An 8352-nucleotide genomic window follows, 5' to 3' on the forward strand; every position below is an offset into this window, starting at 1 on the left:
AATAAATAATAATAAAAAAATAAAAAGATAAAGGAAACCGAGAAGAGAGATGTCTAGATACTTTCCAGGGTCAACCAAATAGAAAATGTCAGGATTCAGATTGGAACCCAGGTCATCTGATTTCAAAACTCATGCTTTGGGACTTCCCTAGTGGAGCAGTGGTTGAGAATCCGCCTGCCAATGCAGGGGGCACGAGTTTGAGCCCTGGTCTGGGAAGATCCCACATGCCGCGGAGCAACTAAGCCCATGTGCCACAACTACTGAGCCTGTGCCCTAGAGCCCGCGTACTGCAGCTACTGAGCCCACGCGTTGCAACTACTGAAGCCCGTGTGCTGCAATTACTGAAGCCTGCGCACCTAGAGCCTGGGTTTCACAACAAGAGAAGCCACCACAATGAGAAGCCCACGCACGGCAATGAAGAGTAGCCCCTGCTCGCCACAACTAGAGAAAGCCCGCACGCAGCAAAGAAGACCCAACGCAGCCAAAAAATAAATAAAATTAAACAAAAATAATAATAAAGTTGCTAAAAAAAATGTTTTGCTAAGGAATTTTTAATGTATATATTCATTCATTCATATTTCAACATATATTTATATGCCATACATTGTGCCTGGCACTGGAGCACAGTGGCAAACAAGAAAGATACGGGTACCATAGTCATATTGTTTATTATTCATAGGAAAGGCAGATAATATATGTCCCTTACAGGGAAATTGCAGGGTGTAATAGGAATACATGGGATGGACACCCCAGATCACTCAGGGGATTACAGAAAATTTCCACAGAAAATGAACATACAAAGAGAGATCTGAAATCTACAGGAGGATTAGCCTGATGAATGGGGGTGAATAGTGAAAAGAGTTTTCTAGAAAGAGGGAACAGCACATGAGAAGGCTTGGAGGCAAGCAGGCATAGTACATGCTCAGGGAACTGAAATAAATTCTGTATGGCTGATGCTTAGAAGACGAGTGGAGGAGACCAATGTGAGAAATAAACCTGGAACAATAAGCAGGGATTAGGCCATGTCCATATCATGTTAGGGTGATATGGAGTTTGGACTTTTCCTTAGCACAGGGAAGAGCTGTAAAAAGCTTTTAGGCTGGGGAATGGCAGATGTAAGTTTGCACTTATGAAAGCTCTTTGAGGCAGCATTAGGTATTGCAAGGGCCAAATGAGGCAGAAAGAGCAACTGGTACTTACACTAGTATTATCTAGTTAAGAGGTGACAATAACTTTGATTAAAGGAATAATGATGGAAATGAAGAAACATGAACAGAATATTAATATATAATGGATGAAGAATTGACTGATTTCAGTCATTGATTATATATGGAGAAGGATAAAAATGAGTCATGGATTATACTCAGGATTCTGATTTAGGTAATCAGGAAAATGATTGTGACACTCAGATAGGTGACAAATGAGAAGTTGCAGCCATGGATGAGTAAGGAGTTTAGTTTTTGACTTGGTAAGCTTGAGGTGGCTGTAAACTTATAAGTATAAATGTCCAGGAGGCATTTGGATATATTACTCTGAAATTTTAGAGAGACATAAAATAGGGAAGAGACTTGAAAGCATGATGGTGATGACTATTGAAGCTGAAAGAGAATAACATTGCTCATGGAACTGGATTAGGATCAAAGCTAAAGGAACACCAATATTTAATTAGAGGAAGTAGAGGGGCCTGTGAAGGGAACACAGTTATAGCCAGAGGGGGGATGAGGATCAAGAGGACAGACTCATAGGTCTAGAGGAAGAGTATTTCAACAGCATCAAATGCTACAGAAATGACTGAAAAGGAACATTGGAATTACCAATGATGATCTTGGTAAAAATAGTTTCTATTATATAAAGAATTTGGACCAATAGCAGCGAGAGTGTTCTAGAAAGGGAACAGTGTGTAAAAAGGCTTGGAGCAAGCAGACATAGTATACGCTTGGGAAACTGCAATGCTTACAGGATGAGTGGAAGAGACCAATGTGAACAGTAAACCTGGGACAACACTCAGAGGGCAGTAGGTTGATGAGTGTGTGTGGAGTGACTGAAGACTACAAAGAAAACTTTCAAAAAGCTGTGCTACAAAAAGGGGGGGAAGAACAGGTGTTTCATATCCATCAATAACATTTTAGAATTAGTGGGTTTTTTTTTTTTAGATGAGAGAGGCTTAAACATGTTAAATATTGATGGGAAGGAGCCAGTAGAGAAGGAAAGGTTGAAGATTAAGGGTTGACCTCTATGCGTGTGGTTGCTGTTGGAGAAGGGAGATGTGAAGCCCGGTGAAGTGAAACGCATGTGCCTGCTATTAGAGTGGAAATGAGAGGTTCACAGCAGGAAACAATGTGAGTGTGGTCCCTCCCATTTGGAAGGTTCAAGCAGAGGCACTATCTCTTGGTGTAACTGGGTGGGAGCCCGGCTAGAAGATGGGCACATTTCAGAATAGAATTACTATTTTATAAATAGTAGTGTAAAAGTCATGTTAAGAGGTGGAAAATTATTTTCCCCACCAGCCTCATGTAGACTGATCAAGGTGGTCTTTGGGAAAAAAATCTCATTTATTGTATGAAGTTATTATAGTCATCAGGTACTCTAAGAAGTAACATGGCCATAGCAGTGGTATATGAGCAAAGATATCTATTTCCCTATGTCCAAGAGAAACAGAAGTCACTCTCTCCCTTGTTAAGGGGAAGAAGCTGGCGTAGGTGAAGATTCCATTTGCAACCACCTGAAACTGATGCAAAAGTTTGTGATACCCAATAAATGTTGGAGACATATTCCAATTTCCTTCGAGGAGATACATTGTCCTGACTGGGGAGGAGGACTTACAGAACTGCAGAAGTAAGAAAATAATCTGGGTTGAGGGAGAATTAAATGTTGGAGAAGCATTCACATAGGATTACTTTCCAAAGGCTTAACCCCCATGGCAATTTGTAACATAAACAAGTGGATTAGATAAACAAATGCACAGTTCTAAACAAAAGCACAAACTGTATTGTATGGAAGCTAAGTCTTCATTTAATTCTAGCATTTATTTGTTCTGTAGAAGATGGTTGAAATAACATTTAGTACAATGGTTGGTATCCCCACTTCCCTACCTTAACCATGATCATCTGGAGTGTACTTATTCCACATTGTGGAAGGCCAGGAGAAGAGAAATACCAACAAATAAATGGTTGCCTAGACCAAATACCTTAAAGATCAATTATTTCATTTTCTTCCCTATTGGAAAATTCTCCTTGGGGAACAGAATACAAGGACTTGGTTATATGTGTGATAAAGTCATGGTAGTAACAATTTGCCTGGGTGTGTTATTTTTATTTGGCCATAGAAGCCTATGTTAGGTATGGGTAATTGTAACACTTTAGTTCTTCCATCATATATTAATTTGTGTAACTTCCACTAGAACTTTCGAGTTAGGAACTATCACTATTCACATTTTATAAATGAAGAAACTGAGGCACAGAAAGACTAGGTAACTTGCTCAAGTATTACAACTCAGAAATGGCCCCCCCAGAATTTGAGCCTAGGAATGCTATTTCCAAGGCCCACACATTTAACTAATATAGACAAATTACTCTTAGCCATTTGTTTCCTCATGAGATTAGACTGGAGATAAAATTAAGAATACTGTAGAAAAAAATTTGAATTCTGGCCATGAGGAAGTGATAGGTATTAGACTTATACTCCTGTTTAAAACAATTATAAAACTAGATAATACATATATTCTGGCCAATATACATGAAGCAATTATTTTTAGGCAACAGACAGACTCTACCATAGAGCAGAGATCCTTGAGAAAGGGAAGTACATGAAGTGAACTCCACATTTATGCTGCCCTTCTGCTGAGGGCTTTCTCCATATTATGGCACAGGAAAGTAGACCCAAACACAAATCTTCAGTTCCCTTGGTAGAAGATACAGTGATTGGATTTAGCGCTGCAGAGGTGTTAGAAATTTGAGGATCAGGTATGCAGATCCCAGACTGGGGAAAGCTGTGCAGAGAAACAGCTCCACAGTCTTTATGAAAGTCCCCTTGAGCGTTCGGCTAAAAAGTGAAGTCTGGTAGAGAATAGCCACGGGTGAATTTTGAGCTGAGTAGAGTTTCTGCAGTGATCCTGTGCTACGAGGTGCTGAAGTTCTGACAAGCCAGAGTGAAGAGACCTTGTTGAACATCCTCAATGTACAACTGATTTCCCAGAAAGGCCATGCATTAAAATTAGGACTACTCTAGCACAGGTGTAACAACTATTCTAGTCTTCCTTAAACAAAAATTAAAACAATATTGGGCAAAGTAAATCTGACATGCCAGTAAACCAGTTTTCTGACATAACAACTCTTAAAAAAAAAAAAAAAAAAACTCATGCAGGAGAGGTGGTCCCAAATGGTGACATAGGACGATCCTGAACTCACCTCCTCCCATGGACATTGAATCTACAGCTACATATGGAAAAATTTCCGCTGAAAAAACCTGAAAAACAACTGAGAAACTCCTCCAATGGGCAAACAAGAAAAGGGTCACACAAAGACAAGTAGAAGAGGCAGAGATGTGGTCTTTCCATAAACCCCTGGAAAGACCCACATTCAGGAGGGAACTCACAAACTCACAGCTTCTCCCTGAGGAGCAAAGGGTTCATACCCCACATCAGGCACCCCAACTTTTAAGATCTGCACCTGTCAGACAAGCCCCCAAATCATCTGGTTTTGAAAGCAACAGAGATTGTGGCCATAAGACCCAAAATGCTAAAGCAAACTGAGAAACTGCTCTTAAAGGGTTCATGCACACACTCACCCCAGGGCCTAGTGCAGAAGCAGCCATTTGAAAAATTCCTAGACTTTATGACAAAGAGATTCATTTGCCAATCTTAAAAGTGTAGGCCTGAGGGGCAGGGTCCTGTTGGGAAACTTTCTGGGAACAGAAGAGCTGGTGGGAACCATTTTTGCACTCTCCCTCTACATAGCTAAAGCTGGAGGGTGCCTTTTTTTTTTTTAATTTGTTTTTCAATCTTAATTGGAGTATAATTGTTTACATTGTTGTGCTAGTTTCTGCTGTATAACAAAGTGAATCAGCTCTACGTATACTTATATCCCCATATCCCCTCCCTCTTGCATCTCCCTCCCACCCTCCCAATCCCACCCCTCTAGGTGGTCACAAAGCACCGAGCTCATCTTGTGCTATGTGGCTGCTTCTCACTAGCTATCTATTTTACATTTGGTAGTGTATGTATGTCCATGCCACTCTCTCACTTCGTACCAGTTTACCCTTCCCCCTCCCTGTATCCTTAAGTCCATTCTCTACGTCTGCATCTTTATTCCTGTCCTGCCCCTAGGTTCTTCAGAAAAGATGTTTTTTTTAGATTCCATATATGTGTGTTAACATATAGTATTTGTTTTTCTCTTTCTGACTTACTTCACTCTGTATGACAGACTCTATGTCCATCCACCTCACTACAAATAACTCAATTTCGTTTCTTTTTATGGCTGAGTAATATTCCATTGTATATATGTGCCACATCTTTATCCATTCAGCTGTTGATGGACACTTAGGTTGCTTCCATGTCCTGGCTATTGTAAATAGTGCTGCAATGAACACTGTGGTACATGACTCATTTTGAATTATGGTTTTCTCAGGGTATATGCCCAGTAGTGGGATTGCTGGGTCATATGGTAGTTCTATTTTTAGTTTTTTAAGGAACCTCCTTACTGTTCTGCATAGTGGCTGTATCAATTTACTTTCCCACCAACAGTGTAGGAGGGTTCCCTTTTCTCTACACTGGAAGATGCCTTTTTCTTTTTCTTTGGTGAGTGCCATCTGCACGCTCTCCCTCTGCCGTACTCCACAGTGCCAGTATCTCCCAGAGGGGAGATTTTACACGTGTCTGGTGCCCTGGTTTTTGTGGCTGCAGCCCTGGGAATGCCTCTTGATCATCTGGATCTGGAGGGCAGGGGCACTTGTGTCCCTGGGTACAGTGGGACTGTAATAATCAGAGAGAGCTCTTGGCAGATTACCACCTCCAGAGCATGGCACAGACAGTCGACTAAAACATACCCCCAGTCTTCCTGAGAAAGGGGCCCATTTACTTGCCCAGAAGCTTTGGCCTGAGGGTCAGGCTTTTGGTCTGGCATACTTGCTCTTAATGAATCTTTGCACTTTCCCTCTGCCTTGTTCCAGCTCACCAACATCTCCCAAAGAGGAGCTTATACCCTGTCTGGTGCCCAATTTTTGCAGCTGCTGCCAGGGGACACCTCTACATTTCCTGGCTCTAGTGGCCAGTGGGGTTTACACTCGCAGGTCTCACAGGACCATAATGCATGGAGAGAGTATTCTTAAATAGCTAAGGCTCTTGGGCATAGCAAGAGGCAACAGGCCCAGAAGCTCAGCCTTTCTGTGAAGAAGCTTATAGGCTTCTCATTATAGCTGCAGCCTGAGGGGAGGGCTTCTAATTAAACACATATCTAAGGGCTGACTGTAAACATTTCCAGAGACCTTGAAAGATGGATGCTATCTTTGAACTTTCCCTCTACTGTGCTCTAGAGTGCCAGCATCTCTCAGATGGGAGCTCTTACACATATCTGGTGCCTTGGTTTTTCTGTCTGGGGCCTCAGTATTATGGCTGCCACTCAAGAGAACACCTGGCTTTTGTGGCCAGGGGGCTTTCATTGCTGGGTCTCACAGGACTGTAAAAATCAGAGAGACAGTTCTTGGCAGACTACCACTCCCAGGACACTGCACAGACAGCAGATTGAAACACACCCTGTCTTTCTGTGAGAGAGGCCTATTTTCTTGTTATAGATTTTTGGTCTGAGGGGTAGGCTTCTGGGCTGACACAACTCTAGAGGCCTGCAGAGGTGCTCTCAGGAAACACAGGCTAGGGGACATCATATTTATGTTCCCCCTCTATCTCACAACAACTTGACAGTATCTGCCAGACCGGAGTGTATACATTCCTCTGTGGCCCCAGTTTTTGCAACTGTAGCCAGGAGACACCTCCAAATCACCTGTTCTGGTGGCCAGCAGGGCTTATGCTTGTGGTCCCAAAGGACTGTATATATTTGCATATTTTAAAAGCTGTTTCCTGAGGGTCTAGCTTCCAATAAGGCTGAATCTAGAAGCTGACTGAAATCCCTCCTCACCTTCTTTTGAGACACTGATAGGTCTTAACACACTCTCAACAACTGGGAGATATTAAAAATAAAATAGGCTACTTGGACAATCACAATGGCTGGAGAGAAAGCAAAGAACTAGAGTAAGGTTAAATAATAAGCTTCATCTCTTACACAAGGCTACTCTTTCAAGTCTGGGAGAGGTCGTTGTTTCATCTAATACATAGAAACAAACACAGTCAAGAAAAATTAGGAAAGAAAGGATTATGTTCCAAACAAAAAAACAAGATAAAAGCGCAGGAAAAACAACATCAAAACTAATGAAATGGAGATAAGTAATTTCCCTGATAAAGAGTTAAGGGAATTGTCACAGAGATGCTCACAGAACTTGGGTAAAGAATGGATGAACACAGTGAGAAATTCAATAAAGACAAAACAAATATAAGAAAATACCAAAGAGAAGTTACAGAGCTGAAGAATAAAATAATTGAACTGAAAAATATATGAAAGGAACCCCTTTAGTAGCAGACTAGGTGAAGTGAAAGGAAGGATCAGTGAACTTGAAGTCAGGGAAATGGAACTCAATCACAGCAGCAAAAAAGAGAAAAGAATTTTAAAAAGTAAAGCTAGCTTAAGGGACCTATGGGACATATCACATTATAGGGGTCCCAGAAAAAGAAGATGGGGAGAAAAGGGCAGAAAACTTACTTGAAGAAATAATAGCTGAAAACTTTCCTAGCCTGAGGAAGAAAACAGATATACAGATCCAGGAAGCTCAGATGGTTCCAAATAAAATGAACCCAAAGAGATAAACACTAAGACATAAAGAACCAAAAGCTAAAGACAAGGAAAGAATCGTAAAAGCATCAAGAAAAAAAAAAAAAGATTTGTTACATGCAAAGAAATCTTCATGAGACCATCAGCAGATTTTTCAACAGAAACTTTGCAGGCCAGAAGGGAGTGGCAAGATATATTCAAAGTGCTGAAAGAAAAACACTTCCAACTGAGAATACTCTACTTGGCAAAGTTATCATTGAGAATTAAAGGAGGAATAAAGAGTTTTTCAGACAAGCAAAACTAAATAAGTTCACCGCCACCAAAACAGTCTTACAAAAAATATTAAAGGGACTTTTTTAAGCTGAAAGGAAAGAGTTCTAATTAGAATCAAGAAAACATATGAAAATATAAACCTTACTGGTAAAGGTAAATATATAGTAAAGGTAGTAGATTAATCACTTATAAAGCTAAAATGAAA

Source organism: Balaenoptera borealis (genome assembly GCF_965194805.1).
Source record: "Balaenoptera borealis genome assembly, chromosome: 5".
NCBI lineage: Eukaryota > Metazoa > Chordata > Mammalia > Artiodactyla > Balaenopteridae > Balaenoptera > Balaenoptera borealis.